At 35.4% G+C, this 19,722-nt stretch overlaps 1 long non-coding RNA gene across 1 annotated transcript; it reads right to left on the bottom strand.

Moving 5' to 3' along the window:
- Nucleotides 1–10,081: 10,081 nt before the first annotated feature.
- LOC131413399 (uncharacterized) lies at nucleotides 10,082–14,319 on the bottom strand. The gene is made up of 3 exons (XR_009221950.1): nucleotides 14,166–14,319; nucleotides 13,883–13,996; nucleotides 10,082–10,980 (listed from the first exon to the last, which is right to left on the bottom strand). It is a non-coding gene; the product is annotated as an uncharacterized LOC131413399 (long non-coding RNA).
- Nucleotides 14,320–19,722: the final 5,403 nt, after the last annotated feature.

Below are 19,722 nucleotides of genomic sequence, written 5' to 3'. Positions count from 1 at the left end.
TTATTTCATTTCCAAGGAAAACTTGCTATCTTGGCTTTCTAATTTTCCTCTAAACGTTATTATGTTAAAGATAAGATAAGCCAGAGAACAATATGATCTAAGTAACTGGTTAGCTTCAAAGAGACAGCAAGAAATTTAAATTGACATTGGAAATTTCTAATTATGTTTTTTGTGATCCTTAAATTATCAATTTAGTTAATATTAACACTCCCTGTTCAAGATAAACTGAGATGGATTTAGAGAAATTAAGCAAGTTAGATTTGTAGCATAATGTATAAATACACACACACACACACATTATACACATCTGTAGAGTAAGTTCCAATGAATTTACAGATCACACTGCCAAAAATCTCAAATGTTATAGATATATTGAAAATCACATAATGGCCGTACGAGTATATATTCTACCTCAGAAGCTCTTCTGTAAGAATCTCTTCTGTGACATTGGCTCACCTACTTTGAGATAGATCTACGTTCCCTCCCCCCAGACATTGGCTGAACTTTGTAACTAAGTTTTCTCATGGAATACATCAGAAGGAGTGCTATGGGACAAGAATGGGCAATAAAAGGCAGTACACGGGCCCCACCTGGCACACTCTCCCCCCGTCCCGTGTGTTTGTGTGTGTGTGTGTGTGTCTCGTTTTTATCTCCAATATTTCAAGCTTTTTTAGTGTACTCTTCACATTCTATATCTTTACAATTTTTTATTCTCCTTAATTTCTGAGACATATTAAAATAACTCAATCGTTTTTTTAAAATGAATCAATTTGTATTTTTATTTCCATCAGTTTTTGCTTGTGTATTTTGATACTATGAGGTTAGGTGCATGCAGTTTATTTTAAAAAATATTTTGAAGGATATTGTTCTCTTTCTTTCAACAATTATTGTTCCCCTTTGTCTTTAACAGTTTCTTTATGTCTTAAAATCTACTATGAAGGATATCAATATTATTGTGAGCTATCTTTATTTATCTTTAAAAAAAACTTTCTTTAGATTCTGTTTCTGATGATTCTCTTCTAAGAGTGATATAGGTCATTCATAGCTTCTTTTAAAATCTCAGTGTCACTGTCTTTTAATAGGTGATATTAGTTTATTAAAAACTACTGTGATAATATAATATTTGAACCATTTCCTGATGTTACTTTGTATTTTTCTTACAATGCTTTCCCTGTGTATTGTTTTCCCCTCATCTTTAATTGAAAGGTATTTGTTAATATACACTTTTTCTCAAGATGGTTTTTTCATGTTTAATAATTTACCTTAAATATTTTTTACACCCAAACACGTTTAATGTATCTGTCAGTTCCCGGACCAAGAAAATGAACTGAGAGTGTCTTAGTTTCCTCTGAAATGTATTCTTGGATCTTATTTGTTATTGTTGTGCAGTCCTTAGACTTGTTTTTCTTAAGTCACCTGTAAATTGATCACTACTATTTAAAATTTATTAGATTTATTATCATATTTTATTAAGTATTGGCTAACCATTCCTTCTTTGGTCACTTAGCTGATATGTATTTTCAGCAATAGTTTCAGAAGCAATATACATTTGTAGTGGTATGCCTAAAACTGTTTTTATGTATTTCTTTAAGTCTTGAAAGACGTACATTTTATTTTCCCTAAAAATTGAAGCTGGTATTTTAAATGTCTTTTTAAAACTATTTTTTGGAGGGTTTTTTTTTGGTAAGGAAGATTGGCCCTGAGCTGACATCTGTTACCAATCTTCCTCTTTTTGCTTGAGGAAGATTGTCCCTGAGCTAACATCTGTGCCCATCTTGCCCTACTTTGTATATGGGACGCTGCCACAGCATGGCTTGATGAGTGGTGTGTGGGTCCATGCCCAGGATTCAAACCCAAGAACCCCAGGTTGCTGAAGCAGAACATGTGAACTTAACCACTGCACCACCAGGCCAGCCCCTAAAACTATTTTTGACTGTAAGAAGTCTTTGTTAATCTGTTGTCTTATTCATAAACAATTTTAAGTTTTCTTTCTAGTTGCCTTTAATATTTTCTCATTTATTTCATATTTTTAAGTTCTTTGTAATGTTTGTTTATATTTATTCATACTTATTTTCTTTTATATGTCTTTTCAACTTAAGGACTCACATCTCTCTTAATTTAAGAGAAATTCCAGATAACATCTATTTAAATTTTCCTTTCTATCGTTTCCTGCATTCTTCTAAAATGTCTATTAAATGTGTACTTGAACCCACTATACAGTTTATCTCACTTACTAGTGTATTTTTTATTTCAAGATTTTCATTTTTATTTATATATTTTTGCATATTCACGTGCTTTCTATTTATATGGTTAGTTAGTTTGTTTCCTTCATAAGCCCTTGTCTTTGGTGATGGATGTAGTTATTTCCCGTAGATTTGAGAAAATTAAACACACATATTAAGTGCCATTTTCACATTGTATTATAATTGTCATGTCCTCAGGAATGAATTCTTTAATTTGTTGACTTTTTTGGAATTGAGATAAATTTTTTTTCCTGCCTCAAAATTTAAATTTGCAGATTTATCTTTTCTGGTAGTTTCTTTTTTTCCTCTTCCCACGCCTACTCCTCTGTTTTTGGTGACTTTATTCTCATCCTTCCTTTCTCTCTGCTGTTCCTGTGAACCTTATGGAGAAAAACATTCATATATTGGTGATTTAAGTATAATATCTTGTAGGGATATTGGCCAGTGCTCTCTTATCCTGTCTGTGGGACTGTGTATGATCTATCTGGTCACCTTAAGAAAGCAGCTGTTTGTTATGAGCAACGGTCTTGAGTAGGGGGCACATTTTGTAAATCTTTGGTCCCTGCAATGAACTTGGGTCCAATCCTTGGTCACACACATGTGTTAATCCTCATTCCTTCACAGGAGTTAAAACTCCAGACCCCGCTATTTCCTATTCTAGTTTCTATCTCCACAATCTGCTTTATCTGTTTGTTTCATTTAAGGTTCATAGAGAAACTTTTTCTTTTTATTTTACAAGTGCTGTTATGCTTGGATTTCTCCATGAATTATTCACTGTACTATCTTGATCAGAATTGTAAATAATACACCTGTTTTTATATATATGTATATACATATACCTATATATGTCTTTTTTTTTCTTTTTTTGCTGAGGAAGATTCACCCTGAGCTAACATCTGTGCCAGTCTTCCTCTATCTTGTATGTGGGATGCCACAACAGCAAGGCCACCGGCGAGTGTTGTAGGTCTGCACCTGGGAACTGAACCTGGGCCCCCAAAGTGGAGCATGCAAAACTTAACCACTTTTTTTTTAAAGAGCATGATTTTCTCTTTTGTATTGGAGTGCAGGGTACAGATATTACACAAAGAAAAAGATTAACCTCTTTAACGCTTTTTTTATATCTTTACCTCAATGTTATGCTTGTCATAGAATGATGTGAAGACTACTCAGCGACGGTATTGAAGAAGCGTGATGCTGTCAGACACCCTTTTTTCAAGATTATCAGAATTTCAAATTTCTTCTAGTCATAAGCCTCTTAATTTTTGAAATCTGACTTCATTTAAGAAATATCTTTGCTAATATATCTGTTTGCACCACATGCACAGAATTATTAAATATTTCCTCAATAGTTTGGGTCATATGCAATATGATGAGAACTGGCTATATCCCAATATAACATGTCATCTGACCTATGGACTCACCACCTACATGGTTTCCAACAGGAGCTATTCTGATGAGATTAAATGTACTTAACAGTGAAGCGTATCTGTTGCTGCTTGAAAATGCACTATCTTTTTAAAGAAAAATAAACAAAGCTTTTTTTTTTTTTTGTGAGGAAGATTGGCCCTAAGCTAACATCTGCCAATCCTCCTCTTTTTGCTGAGGAAGACTGGCCCTGGGCTAATAACCATGCCCATCTTCCTCCACTTTATATGGGACACCGCCACAGCATGGCTTCACAAGCAGCGCATCAGTGCACGCCCGGTGTTCGAGCCAGCGAACCCCGGGCCGCCGCAGCGGAGCGCGTGCACTTAACTGCTTGTCCCACCAGGCCGGGCCCCCCCAAAAATAAGCAAAGCTTTTAACTGCCATATACATTCTTGGATATGTTTCATATATATACACATCACAAACATCCTGTTAGAAGAATTCTGTACCTCCTATACCCCTTTTAACATAAGTTTACAAAAACAATCATGTCATGTAACCAGAATCTTTGTCAAGAGCGTTTGATATAACAGTCTGATTGTACACACCTTTTGGAGAACTACCAACCTGAGGAATAAGAAAGGAAAACCTTAACATAAAAAAAAAAAAAAAAAAGTGGAGCCCTTCAAGGCAGAGAGAATGTCTGAACAGGGTCTATAAGGAAACCTTTTGTAATGCTGCTACCTAGAGGCTGGAATATTAATCAAAGCTAAATATTAATTCTCTTTCTTACCTCTACATCTGGAACTTTGATTTAGTTTTTTTTTTTTTTTAAAGTAATGCCATATTCACAAGCCTTATTAAAATTAATTGTTCTTTTCATTTTTAACCTGGTTTGTCAAAAATTGTGATTTTGAAACTATAACTTTCCACCTTGCCGTTACTATCAACAAAGAGCATGAAAATTTGAGAGTACAGCAAAAGAAAAATCACTTTAAAAAGAAAAATTTACTGTACCTTAAAACAAGGATCAATTAAAACTATCTCTTCTTACTCACTAGCATATTTCTTAAATATATGGAATTAATGTGTTGTCCTTACATTTTATTTTAAACTATTTAGTATGCAATATTTTCCATGAAAATGTCAATATTTTAAAAATAATTTACTTATATTTTAATAAAGCTTCAACTCCATAAATCTGAATGAATTAATACAGTTGAAGATTTGCCTGTTATTTGCAGATTCAATACACTGTCATAATTTCAAAGACAGGCTATGCTTGCCCTTCCTCTCACATCCTCTGTCTAAGTGCATCTCGCCACCATCTCGCTATGCACATGCCAGCATCCCCAGAGGCGATTTACACGACCCAAGCCCCTTTCTCCTCTACCTCCCATGGCTCAGCAATTACTACATCATATACTCTGCTCTCCACCCTCTTTCTGTAATAATCTCCTAAATGAGGAACATTTTAAAGCTTTTTCTCCTTCAAATTCATCAATCCCAACAGTCACAAGCGATTTTTCAAACATTTTCAAATCCAATTATACTACTTTCTTCAAATCTATTAAAGGGCTCCTCCATTTTCTTCAGAATAAACTTCACCTTCATATCAAGGTTATTCATGATTTTGCCCCATTCTTTATGACATTTTTATACAATAAACACTTTTATAGTGCTTACTATGTATCAGGTACTGTTCTAAATGCTTGACAAAGACCTGCCCTGTAAGGAGGCATTGCTGTCTTTTCCACGTAACGGCTGAGGCAGCTGTGGCACAGAGCAGCAAAGGACCTGGGCTGCAGTTACCCAGGACCAAGTGGCAGACCGGCACTTCAATCTCTGGCTCTAGAATCTTTGCCCTTGATCATTCTTCCTCCTGCCTCTCTTCTTTCTGCTTCATGAAAAAAATCAGTCATACTGGAAAATAGTAATTGTAGAGTTCTTTTCCACTAGATGATTCACATTTATTTGTCTTGGTGACTTCAAATATTCTCTACTATCTCTTTGGAAGGTGTGTGTGTTTCTCTGTATATATTTTTTTCTCACGTTATAAAACAAACTCAAACAAGAATTCTCTGAGATTTTACATCTCAAATGTTTCTCTGATTCCTCTTTTTCCTTACCTCCCCGCAGTTAACCAGATATCAAATGCACATATCTTTAATATAAAAAAAGAAGAAGAAAAACTTTGACACTGTCACTTCTTTATCCTCGTGGACATGAGTGCAGTTCTAGCCATGCATCCCTTATGCATAGGTCTCAGAAAAGAACAAAAGCTGCATTCCAGTTACAATACCTTAAAGAGACATTAACAAAGGGGCTAGTTCACAATGTGGCTGCATAAAGCGGAAAATATTGCACAGACTACTACCACTCCTTTCTAAAAGGGATTGGAGAAGAAAACAGTTAACAGAGCCAGGAAGCGGGGGCCTGTGGAGAAGCCCATTTTGCGTGAAGCTGTGAACTTTGGTGCAGGGTGCTTCCAGCCGGAGGCCACTCTGCAGCAAGTGATCAGGGAAATAAGCACCCTGATCTCAGCCTCCTTTCTCCCTGCAGTGTTCTCTTAGGGCTCTCATCGATGGAATCCACCCGGCATCCAGAAGGCAGGGGGCTCATTGATCTAGTCCATACAGGTCAAGCTCCTGGGGCAGAGAGCAGAAGGGAAAGAGTGAAGGGGGAAACTGGAGGAGTAAGGTGAGGATTCCCAGAACACTTCTGGCCCGTGAGACAACTACATTGCTCAATCCTTAGGCGCTCCCCAGGATGCAAGCTTCAAAACAGGCTTCCTGATATTAATGACGAAAACATTTAGATCTATTTAAGATTGATTATTTAAGAGAGTTGAGTCTTTGAAAAGTTCATGTGAATAGTGTTAAGTTTCGTGGTTGTCAAAAGCTAATCCATGTTAAGAGCAGACAGGCAACTAAAACTTATACAAAATGATTGACTGTTGACTAGTTTAACATTTTTTTGCTATTTGTTTGCTATTTGCTTTCTCCAAGCAGGAAGTATAAGATTATAGATCTGCCCTGCCCACTTAAGTATTAGAGACTATGAATGTCCACCAGTATTGATACTTCTATGTCAATCACTAAACAAATTGTAATGTGACAAATTAGTTCTGTTGATAAGATACACCAAGCGACTACTTGGATATTTCTAGCAGCCTATTATTATAAATATCATTTTGGCTCAGTTATAGATGATTACAGTAACAAAAGGGGGAGAGATTAGCAACACTTTGGTCAATTAAAGCAAATCAAATGAAAAGAAAGGATCTTAGGATAGCAATTATAAGTTTAGTGATTCTTGTTTTTTTTCTGTCTACTTAAGTAGTATAAATATCTAATACTTCTTGTTAGTACAGACAGTGGTCTCTGTGTTCTTGGTATAAGTACTGAAATTCTACACATACTTGTAATACCTATACTCTTTGTTTGGAATGAACTAGCAAAAATGACTATGTATGACAATGAAGAGAAAGAGAAAAAAAAGATGCTGCTATAAAGAGTTTATAACGACACATAGCTTGATGTAACTGGTGTAAGCTATAAGGATATTTCTACTTATGTGAATCCAGATATCCTGTACTGCCAATCTTTCATCTGAAAAACTAAGTATGCTGGATAAAATTATATATGCGTAGCTGAGCTGGCAAAAACGAAGGGATCCTCAGGAACTAATACAAAGTGAAATTGCTCATCCTGAGAGGTAAGAAAGCAGTCCAGCTGATTTTGCTTTAGGGCAGCTGCCAAATCCTGGTGACTTCAGTTTCTGTATCAACTGCCACCTGGTAGACAAGGGACAGGAGAAAAACCTTGGGATTTCACCCGAAGTAGGAGTCTCACAGGAGTCTGCACGAAATTGTTTCTACTCATAGTGTATGGGTGCACTAGAAATAAGCCTACTCCTGAGAAGGTGAAATTAAGAAAATTGCCTGACTTGAATTTGGCTCTGTGGGGAGGGAAAAACACTATCCATTGAGAAAATACAAGCACAAACTAGATCTCGTGCAGGTTTGCAGCTCAAATTTACACAATTTTATTTGAGAAAACTTTGAAGAGTATGATGAGTGTTATCCTGTGTTGGGGAGCCCATCAAACTGCAGGATAAACTATTACAAACAAAAATCACCATCAACCCAGGCCTCAACCCCAAAAATAAAAGAATAGAGCTCACAGTCAAGAAGGACCAAATGCAGAGGAAATATAGCCCCATGAGTAACAGAAAGCAGAACCAATAATAGAATGAGGGCAGCAAATATTCACATGCTGGAATTATCAAACACTGACTATAAAGTGAATAAGTTAGATACGTTTTAAAAAGCAAAAGACAGGTATTAAAATATGTGTATGAAACAAGAGGGGTGTAAAAATAAGCAAACTGATCCCAAAGAGATTATTAAAGAGATCATTTAGAAATAAAAAACAGAATAGCTGAAAAATATGAAAGAGAATATTTAAAGAGTGGAAAAAAGCTTTTATGAATTGGAAACATATGTGATGATGATCTAGACTCGGTAAAAAGGCCGGCAGCGCTGGGTGTGGCCACGCAGCCTCTGAAGCGCAGAAATGAAGGGCACTCCTCACACACAGTGTGTGGTGCGCCCCGAGAAGAGATGGGAAAAACACAGAAGCAGGAACAAGAGAGAGGACGGTGCGTGGCAGTTCTGACAGATGCCTAATCAGAGGTAAGGAGAGAAATAAGGAGAGATGATAGCTTAAAACCGCCCAAGTCAATGAAAGATATGCAAATTCGGCAATTGCAATCCAAAGAAAATTAAATTTTAAAACATGTAACCAGATATATCTTACTGAGAGTATAGAACACCAAGTACAAACATTATTTCTTAAAAACTGAGCGAGTTTCACTTTAAAAAAATTTTAAAACAAAAGCAAAAGCAAAGGCTATAAATGGACTGTTGACGAACATTTCACATCTGAACAACAGAAAAAATAAAAGTAAGATATAGGAGAAAAAAAAGAAAAGCATTTCAAAGAATACAAGATGGTAAAAAAAATGAAAAAAAACATAATGAAGAGATTGTTTACATAAGATGGCTAAAATCCATCCAAATATATGTGTAATCACATTTAATGCCAGTAGCGTAAACTCTCCAGTCAAAAGACAAAGATTGGAAAGAGCTCATAAAATGAAGTTACGTTGTTTGCTACAGACAGATCTAAAATCCAAGGACATAGAATGTTTGCTTCAGTTGTTGTAATCTCATTTTGGTGAGACTTTTTTCCCAGAAATAAAAAAGTGTTCTTAAGCAGATAGCTTATGTAAATCACTAAGTTTGGCAAATCAATCATGCATTAGGTATGTATTGGAAATGCATTATGTGCTTAGAATTATGCTAGATTTCTTGGGTAATTTGCAGAAAAAATAGGAAAACAAATTCTGGTTCTAGAAAATGTGACATATATTAAGAATAAAATCATATTTTTTCAGTGTCAAGACATGATGAAGAACAAAGATGGCTCACTTAGGAGAATTGTTTTATGGGATATAGGGGAATAATCATCGAAAATAACTTGGAATTCATCTGATGAAGCAAAGAAAGTCAGTTTATATGTTTCTCAAATTTGAGAGTTTTTATTCTCAGAGATAAACTAACAGCAATGTATGACAAATGAATATTAAAATCTGTATTAGAGGGGCTGACCCCGTGGCTTAGTGGTTAAGTTTGGCATGCTCTGTTTTGGTGGCCCGGGTTCAGTAGTTTGGATCCCTGGCACGGACCTACACCACTCCTTAACTATGCTGTGGCAGCCTAGTTAAGCCTTTTGTATGTGGCAGCCACATACAAAATAGAGGAAGACTGGCACAGATGTTAGCTCAGGGCTAATCTTCCTCAAGCAAAAAAAGAGGAAGATTGGCAACAGGTGTTAGCTCAGGGAGACTCTTCCTCAGCAAAAAAAAAAAAAAAAAAAAAAAATCTGTATTAGAGACAAATTACACATTCCTTTTTAAAAAATTCCTAATATATACACTCTAAACAAAAGGACAAATGATTAGAAAACAATAATGAGATGAGTGAGAGATTTTTTTTGCTTGTTTATTATTTTGTTTGTTTGTTTATTTAATGTTTGACCATATTGCCTAAACTTGAAATGCCTCTGGGAAAAAAAAAAGTTAAATATCAATTGGAATTGATCCTGTAATCAAAAACTCACCCAAATTCCCTGTGATAGGCAGAATGATAGCCCCTCAAAGATGTATACATCCTAATCCCCAGACCTGTGAATATGTTAGGCTACAGGGCAAAGTGGAATGAAGGTCACAGTTGGAATGAAGGTTGCTAATCAGCTGAATTTAAGATAAGGAGTTTATCCTGGATCATTTGAGTGGGCTCAGCGTAACCACAAAGGCCCTTAACAGTAGATTTTCCCCTAGAGTCGCTAGAAAGAAATGCAGCATTGATTTTAGCCTGATGAGACTATCAGACTTCTGAACTCCAGAACAGGGAAAGGATGAATTTCTGTTGTTTCAAGCCTCTGGGTTTATGGTAATTTGTTACAATGTAATAAAGTAAATACAGCTTCCAACAAGGAGCTCAGATCACGTGTTGTTCCATTACTTCTACTCTAGCATCAGAAAAGCTAGCAAAAAGGTCTCAATTATTGGTCAATCAAACTTTATTAAACCATTGCTATGTATTTACCATTTTGCAGGGCCAATAAAATTAAGTACTATAGTCAGTTAAAATCTGTTTAAAGAATTGGAGGAAAGAGAATATGTATAAATTCAAACATTGAAACACACTTAGCTGTTAAACTAGAGTCAAATGTGGCTCAAAGCAATGAGAGAAGATAGAGAGCGATAAACTGTAACTTGGAGGAGTTTGTATGTATCTAGGAGGAAGAGACAGTGATAGCCATCTCTAGGAATAGTCTGAGTGAAAAGATACAGGCAGAAGGAGCATCTGTACAGGGCAGACCCAGAGGGGAAGAGCCACAGCCTGGGCACCTGCCTAACAGCCCACGAATCTCCCACACACACCTTCTCACAGTCTACATCTGGGTGCACTCCATTTTCATATTCCTAAAACACAAATGTTTTTCTCCCCAGCTTGCACGCTTTTGCTCAACACTACCCCACTCTGTTGGGCATGGCTTTTTACCTCTTACTCGAGTTAGGTCATAAACTATTTATCTTTCAACAAGCAGCTCAAGGACCACTTTTCGTATTTACCTCTCCTTCCGTGTGAGTGCTTTGCCTTCTTGTCATACAGCTCAAACAATTTGTTGAGTTTGTTAATATGGCTCTCTTCTCCTATTGTGGGTTCCTCATGGAATGATTTTTAGGCAGCAGTCTTTTGTGTCTGACCTCCAGACACAGTGTGTAACTCCGAGCAGGCCTTAAAAAAGTAGGGAGTGAAGTAATCATGTGATTATTTTACACCAACACACCAACTTTTGAAAAAAATGCATAAATCTCAAAGAAATTTGTTTAAACTTCAGAGAAAGACACTAGCTTATGAAAACTTTTTCTCTGTTATTTTGGTCAGATGAATCTTCTGTCAGGTATTCTTCATAAAAGATAGAACAAGTCTCTGAACACAATTAGAAAAATATGTTTTATGCCGCTCAAATCATTTGCTGCTGCTTCATTAAGGCAGAAGTTAAGTGATCTTATTTTCAAGCTTAAATAAAAATAAAGTGCTTCATAATATCTGGAAGCTCTAAATAGGTCAGAAACACTCTTTTTTAGAATTCAGTAAGAAAAATTGCGTGATTGTAATTTAAAAAATAAACAATTATAGAAATGATTCCATATTCCAATGAGCCTAACTTCATTTCTTATTGTTTCTTCTTCTTGCAAATGTTGGCGTAGTGAATAAGGCATACTTTGTTTGAAAAATAAATAACATTTTATGTAAATTAGGAAGGGAATAGATGGGCAGAAGAATCATTTGGCAGATTTGTATCACATTTCACCGAGTACTGAATCTGTTGGAAATGGGTTTTAGAGGGTGAAAATTACAATAACGGCTTTATTTAAATTTCTGTAAGTACCATAGAGAAATAAGCAAAAATATCATGAGACATTTTTCAAAAGAGAAAAACTCTTGAGATTTAAAGGAAATAGTAGAAAACAATGATGTTTGAAAAACACAGACTTTCCCAAGAGGTGCGCAAGCCAAGGCCAGTAGGAAAAAAAAAATGATCTCAATAAGTTTAAAAACTTTTGTTTTTCCTTCTTTCTAGAAGATTGCATTTAAAAAACCGCCACATATTGATGCAATAATATTTTGTTGAACCTTTCCTCTATTTCTTGTTGTGTATCTTATGCAGTAACATTTTCCCTGTCATAATCTTTCCAGGGAACAAAGAGAAGGAAATTATATGCTTGGGTAAATGTTAAATGCAAAAGCAACATAAATTTTTTCTGCCTAGGTAACAAAATTTCTCAACAAGATTTAGATTTTCTACATAACAAAGTAGAAAAAAATGGGAAGAGTGCTTTCCCTGTTTATCTCTTCTTTATTTTTGAAAGATAAAGGACCAGTTATGATGGCTATTAGAATCACTATTTCAGCGAAATAGATTGCGCATTCATTTTGAACAGAATCTGGCTTTTTGATTAAAGATCAGGTTCTACATTTTGATAACAACAGATCTGAGCAGAGACTAGACATTAAATGCATTTGAATTCTACTAAATTTCTTCATCACCTACGAACAGATATTAACCACACTTTCATGTCAATTTGAGCATCCTAGTAAAATAAAAATCATTTTGTTCTTTTCCTACCATGACCAATAAAAATTTGTTTTAAATGGAGGTTTGTATAGCTCCTAGGGTGGGGCAGTATTTTGTTAGATAGCAAGGATGTGGCAATTTTGGTGATTAGATGTGACTTGGGGTTACCCTCCTTTTAGGAGAGGCTAAGTATGTTCTGTCTGTGGGAGGAAGAGTAGAATGGATTTTTGATTATCAGAAGGATGCTGACTGCCTCTTCACCAATTGTTGTACCTTCCGCCTGGAGACAGAGCTAGACTTCATTTCCCACTCTCCTTTTTAGCTGAATGTCACCATGTGGTTGAGCTGTAGCCAATGGAAAGTGACAAGAAGATGTAGGTGCCACTTTCAGACTTCTTCCATGATTTGAAGCAAAAAAACGTAGGAAAAAGTCTTGGAAGCCACAGATGGAAATTAGCTATGGAGACTTAATCCTGAATGAGCACTTGGAAGAGAACTACTTCCTGGTATGAATTGTGATACTCCGCTGACATGTGGGTGCTTCATCGTTAACAGCAGCTTGTAATTACACTAATACAAGGATATACTATAGAAGTATATCACTCTTTGAGTGACTACTTTATGATAAACAGTTTTCCAGATAGGGATAAAAAAGATGAATAAAATGCTTAAGAGTTATGCAATAAACATAGACTGTCAAGTTAAACTTGGTGTATATTTTGACCCTGCCAACCACTATTAATGACTCTTAGTTACTTCAACTTAAGGATAATCATCTGTTAATTGTTCATGGTAGTATCTTCTTTTGGGGGAGTGTTTTTCAACTGAAAGAACATTTGTAAATTTACTAATGTACTGTCAATACCAAGAGAGTGCTCAAGATGCTGGTTCCAAATGTAATAAAACGCAGGTACTATTCACAAAGAGCCCTCAGTTCAGTGCATTTAGGGTTTCAGTTGCCTCTACAGACTCGATTTATAGTTAATCACAGGAAGATACTTATTGCATGGATGAGAAAATTTGAATTAACTAATGTATAAACATTTATTATTATGTTTTGCTATATCTATTATATGTTATTTGTTTATCTTTTGGTTTCATGGTTTTAGTCTCCTGGATTCCTTTTTTCCTTTTCTTTCTCTCTTTACCTTAGAGATCCCCTGTAAGACCACCTCTTAACACTGTAACACTATGGCTTAATATATAGCGCAACTCCCAGAGAAAAGTCCTCATAGTTTAAGGCTATAACTTGAACAACTCATATTTTTTTAAACTACATTGGAAAGCCGTATCTGACGCCCGGTTATGAAACTCAACATCTGAAAAGATATAAGTCACACATTTGAAAACTTGACTCTGTGTATGTCTATTAAGGCTTTTGAACTAAAATAAAAGTTTCCTCTCGTAACTGTGTTATAGGAGAATTATCTTTTGGTAAGTAAGCAAATAAGTAAGTAAATAATCAAATAGTTGGAATAAATAGATCATTTAGCTTATAAGTGACGTAGTTAAACGAGATTTCAGCTGGAAGAAGATAAAAACTTGAATACTACTTACGTTATGTATAGTCTATCCGTGCTTACTTTAGGATATTGACCTCTCTCCTCCCTTATGAGAAAACCAAGATTGAAAACTCCTAACAGAAGAGCCCAGTATGTTTATTTTTCCAACCTGTTAGGGGTGAAATGAGAAATCACGCTTCTAGTTTTTACATGATAGATCTAGTTACAGTATACGAAGGCGTCATGTTTGGAAACAAGTTTTTCATATTTGGAGAAGACATGCTAGGTCATATATTACAGAGATGAAGAGAAGTAATTTTCACTTAAGTCAGACTCACCCCTAGTAGGGAATTTTGCTGCCTCCAGCTGAAGCCTGCAGATTCAAGGAAGAGTCTCCAGGAGCCACAGTTGGAAATAGATGGAAAGCATGGACGTCCTGAGTGACTGTCATTTTAATCTCTGGAGACCATTCAGTCTAGATGCGAGGAACAGTAACCTGGGGTAGGAGGGAAGGAAAGTTCACGGTGGAGTATGGGGCCCCCTAAAGGTGCTTACGATTCTATTCCTGTTTCAAATCCTTGACCCTTGTAGTATTTCTATTATCTACCTCAAACATTTTTTTGCTGCTATATGAATTTTTGAAAAACAAAAATAAACTCTCTGTGGGTTTTTCTGATTTTATTTTCAAACATTGGGAAGGCAGCGTGATTACTTGGTAATGTGCTGTGACCTGCAAAGCTGCCTTGTGGCCCTTTTTTCAGAGGCTGCCATCAACTTTCTCTGAGTAAATATTTTACCCCTTAAATATAGCTAAACAATTCAAAACTGTATGAAGTAATCCAATGTAACAGTGAATATTTCTGTGTTTCTTTTATTCAGAGGTTAGTGCATTATTTTGTTCCTTTATTGAATACATGTGTATAGAGTGCTAGGAATTCACTAACCACTGTTCCAAGCCCTGGAAATGTATTGATGAACAAGTCATATCTGATGAGAGTGGGATGAGATGGTCAATAAATTCTCACCAATAAATACAAAGGCATGATTTTAAAGACTGATAACAGTGTTTGGAATGAAATAAAATAGGGATGATAGAAGAGTGACTTGGAGGATGGAGGATTTCCATAAATAGAATGGTAATGAAGAAGTCTTGGAAGAGGAGACATTTTAATTAGATCAGAAAAGCAGCTAGATACATAAACTTCTTCAGATAGATTACATTTAGCAGAGGAAAAAACAAGTTTAAAGAACTAAGGTGAAGAAAATTTTGGAAAACTATGAAAGGGAAAAAGGAAGGAGTTTGGAGCATCTGGGAGCTGGGGAAGTAGACAGAGGTCTGAGTTTGGAGGGTGTGGTCACTTATTCTGAGTGTGATGTGAAGACCCTGAGCAGGTAGATGGATACTCATCGAATGGAATCCCTTGAAATGCATTCTGCTGGTACTGTGTGGGCCAGAGTAGAAGCAGGGAAACCAGTTAGGCAGTAATTGAAGAAGTGTAAGAAAGGAGGAAGAGTATCTTGGGCTAGGGTGGTGACAGAAGTGGCGGGGTAAAGGAGTAAAGCTTGGAGAGAAGATCGATAGTATTCCAATTAGTTTGGATGAGGAGAGATCAGGGAAAAGAAATTATTAAGGGTGACTGCTAGGTTTTTGGTTTGACCAATAAAGGGGAGGAAGATAATTCCTTTACCCTGTCTAGGTCCTTCTGACTGGCCTAAGAATTAAATGGACATGAGACAGAATAACAGGAGAAAATCAAACAAAGCTATAAAACATGTATACATGGGAGAAACTCAGGAAAACTGAGCAACTCGCCAGAATGGCTGAGGTTGACACCTAAACTACCATTTTTAGCTAAAGACAAAGGAGGGTGCTGGGGGTAGTGGTTTGGGACTTCAAGGGGGAGAAAGGCAATTCACATGGAGATGGATATGCAAATGGGCCAACTACAGACAATGTGACCTAAGAGATACATTTTACGTTACATTACAATTATCTTATGATATTAGCTCCTTCTTGGAACAGGCCCTTCTATTTTAAATTCTTTTAGGCAGTTGCGGGGGAAGTCAAAGTTTTTCTTCAGAGTCTTTTGTTCTTAAAAAAAATCAAGCCAAAGAGACACATTTTGGGATGGCCAATTCTGATCCCCCACAACCATTTATTGATACTGGAAGGCTTGATAAAATACTTATGGGGAGGTCGGAGGTCATTAATATTTTCAAATTAGAGAGTTAAGTTTGGGATGTTTTACTAGAAATCTAAGTGGAGATTAAAGTTGTTATACTCATCAGTATGTCTGTATTGATTTAGAGCTCTAGTACAGTTAAGAGATGAGGGAATGAAACAGTCTGGCAGTATGTAGATGAAATTGTCGTCAGGGACCTGAGTGGGTTCCCTGGGAGAGAAACTGCAGATAGAATATTGGGAAGGATAGAGAAGAGGAAAAGAGAAGAGCTAAGGACTCAGACCTAGCTGATGTCCTTAGCTGATTCCTCTAAGACCTCTGATGTCTTTTAGGGGAAGAAGTTCCAGGAAAGGAACTGAGAAGGAGTGCCCAGTGAGGGAGAGGAAAAAAAGTGGAGTACCACACAATGGAATCCAAGAGAGACTGTTCTTCAAGAAGAAAGGAAAGATTAGCTGTGAAGGATAATAATTAACAATAATCATTGAAATGAATCATGGGAAAAAGTACAAACATTGAAGAAAGTGCCTATTTTTGTACAAAACTATATTGTGGAAAATTATGGATGAAGAATGTACCAATATCAAAAATTGTGCTGCAAAATGTACCTCGTCCATATTTTTTTCCCAATGAGTAGTTCTTTTGGTGCATGAATGAAAATGGAATATAAACAGTAAAGTTTTAAGTAGAATGAGCCCATGAAATCTGTCTTTTTGCAGCTTTTATTGAGGATACTTTTAAAGAGATTATGTAGTGTGTTTCAGATTCTTAGACCATAGCGTATCAACGCACCTACAACATATTAAATGGTGGTATGCTAATTATATGAAAGAGTAACATTTCTAGAGTGTAGGAAATCTGAATTGATCCTTCTTTCTCTGAGTTTCATTCTCTCTCTCTCCCTTTCTCTCTCTCTTTGTTTCTCACTCCCTAAAGAATAGAAATGAAACAATGGAATTGTAATTCCTGATTGAATTAATAGCACTTAAAATTTCCCTTAATTTTTGTCCACAAGAAATGTCATTTCTTTTCTTTGATTCATTTTTACCTTTAAAAAAAATCTGAAAATTCTAAGAAGAGTAAGTTGTATCTTGAATTGCTTTTTGCTTTCAAGAGACAACGTGTAGGAATGCGTGTGTGAGAAAGAAAGAGACAGAGAGGTAATGAGAGAACATTGTAGTTTATTACATGAATTAGTTTGCCTGGGACTGTATCCTAACTGTCATATGCTAGTTATACATAGCATAATCTTTATTTATCTCACTTTCCTTATCTATAAATGATGCTCTTAAGAAGAGTATCTGGCTTTTTGGAATAATCAATAAATGTTAGCTATTATTATTGTTATTATCATTATATTTTATTGCTGTTGTTCTTAGTCTACACAGAGTGAAAGTTTGTTTACAATCAATATATATTTGGCACATATTAAGTGTAATGTATTTAATGTGTATTCTTGAGGAAATCAGATTTAAAAGACAGTAATTGATGAAAAATACTTTTATAATTTCTTTAAATTTAAATGGATATTTGATGAATTATATAGTCCATGTAAAATCTGCATACACACACCTCTTTTTATTAATTTATTCAACTCATATTAAAATATTAGTCTCAAAGTGTTATCAATAAATGTTCTAGATAGTTGAACTTCCAGAAATGAATGTCAGACAGAATGATCCTGTGAAATATTCTATGCTAGGGCCACCTTTCTTGTATTTTGAGACACAAATTTGATTAGATGTCACCATATGCCCTGGAAGTCATGAGGCCCCCAGTTTCTGAGCTTCTTTCACTCCAGCACTACTTCACATGGGCTCACTGATGCATGGTTCTCAACGCTCTTGTCTTCCATTTTTTGAGGGTTCTCTTGCTTCCTTTGTGACTCCTCCTCCTTCTGCCTCTGCACACTTCTCTGTAAAATGCCCTTGCACATCTTTAGTTTATATACTCTAAAGCTAACTCTGCCAAGGACAGTTAAAATTTTTCTAATGATTAATAGAAGAGAATATTTTGCCAAAGACCAAATGGAACAATAAGCAAAACAAATGAGGGTACTTTTATCATTTGTAGAAGCTTCTGAGAATTAATTTGACACTTGATTAAGGACTCAGAAAAGCCAATATTTTTACTAAAGAGTAAAGGTAAAAGTCATGTCATATTAATGCCAAATGATCAGTAGGAAATGCAAAGCAAGGTGGATTGGATTAACTCTAGGTGGTACAGTTCTTTAACAAAGAAATGTTTTCATTGTTGAAATAATCAACAAGATCAAATTAATTGCACTTAGCTTTCTAATTCAACAATTTGATTAAGTTAACATTGACAGTCCATTTTCACAAACTACTGTGGCCATTACTTCTAAATGTTGACAGCATTTCTTAACTTTGCCTGATAGATATGAGTGTCATGTTTCTTTACTATCATTTCATTCAAAATGGCATCTCTTCTTTTCTTATATCTTTTAATAAGGAATTCACTTAAGCATCTATTATTGTTAGAAATTCATATGAATGATTGAGGCATATGATCGCTAATAATGGACACTGGTCATTTAATACCTGTACGATAAAATCTATAGTTATTAGGCTAGGTGACTGTAGACTTCTCTGGCCAGATTAGAGCCCTTTCTTCAAACTGAGGTCAGTTCCTAGTAAAGCCTCCATGGAATAATCAATAGTGATTTTACAAAACTTTTTTTTAATATTATGATGTCATCATTTCTCTAATATTAGAAGAATAATGCATCACTAATAAAAGGAGAATATTGAACTAAAAACATTTCCCAAATATCTAAGCCCTTAAAAAAATGTTGTTTTACTAACAAATGCAAAAATAAAAGACAAACAGTTTATAATAGAGAAAGAGCAACGAAGTAAAAGTGAGTAGTTAAGCAAATAAAATCAAAGAGAAAAACAAAAGAAAATACATTGATAAAAAATCTTAATAGAAAATGATGAAAACAAAGCAGAAACTTAGTGACCTTGAGAATGTTAAGCAAGATCAGCTATAACTAAATGATAAAACTAGTTTTACCCTCTTTTTCTGCCTTTGAAGCAGGTGACATTTGATATGTTCAAGTATTTTATTCAGTTGCTTAAACAAGGATTGAACTAGAATGACCTTTAAAGTCCTATAAAGCTTGAAATTACATAAACATTATATCTATATCATATTATTACATAATATTCATATAAACTGTCTAAGACGTAGAGTCACCAGGCCACACAGTGTCTATAAGTGTTAAATAAATATTTTTGAATGAGTAAGTGAATCACTGTGTTCATCATTTCCATTCCTCTTATGTGGCAGTAGGTATTATCTTCTTGGTACTGGGGTGAAGATCAATTTCGTCTCTTTTCTATCCCCGTGTCAATGTTTCTTTGCCCATACCTGCAGATATTCATTAGCGAAACCTGGATTTGCATGCTGAGCTGCTGACCAAAATAAGGGTTGTAAAAGAATGCACATTTTCACTCTGACATTTTCTCAACAAGGACATGATATTAACCTCCCACACAATAAAATAGTTCCACCCAATTTCCCAGAATGAGTTCTTAATTTAATTGGTCATTTGAAGTGCATTTATGTATAAAGAGAGTATAGCCTTATCTGAAAGGAGGAAACCACTTATAGATTAAAATTTTTAATGTCAGATAGACATGTAGGAAGAATATTGAAGGAACTAGTGAAGGTTAAGAAGAAAATATTAACT

The sequence above is a fragment of the Diceros bicornis genome, chromosome 14, assembly GCF_020826845.1.
Source record: "Diceros bicornis minor isolate mBicDic1 chromosome 14, mDicBic1.mat.cur, whole genome shotgun sequence".
Lineage (NCBI taxonomy): Eukaryota > Metazoa > Chordata > Mammalia > Perissodactyla > Rhinocerotidae > Diceros > Diceros bicornis.
This window is presented reverse-complemented; position numbering and strand designations above follow the sequence as displayed.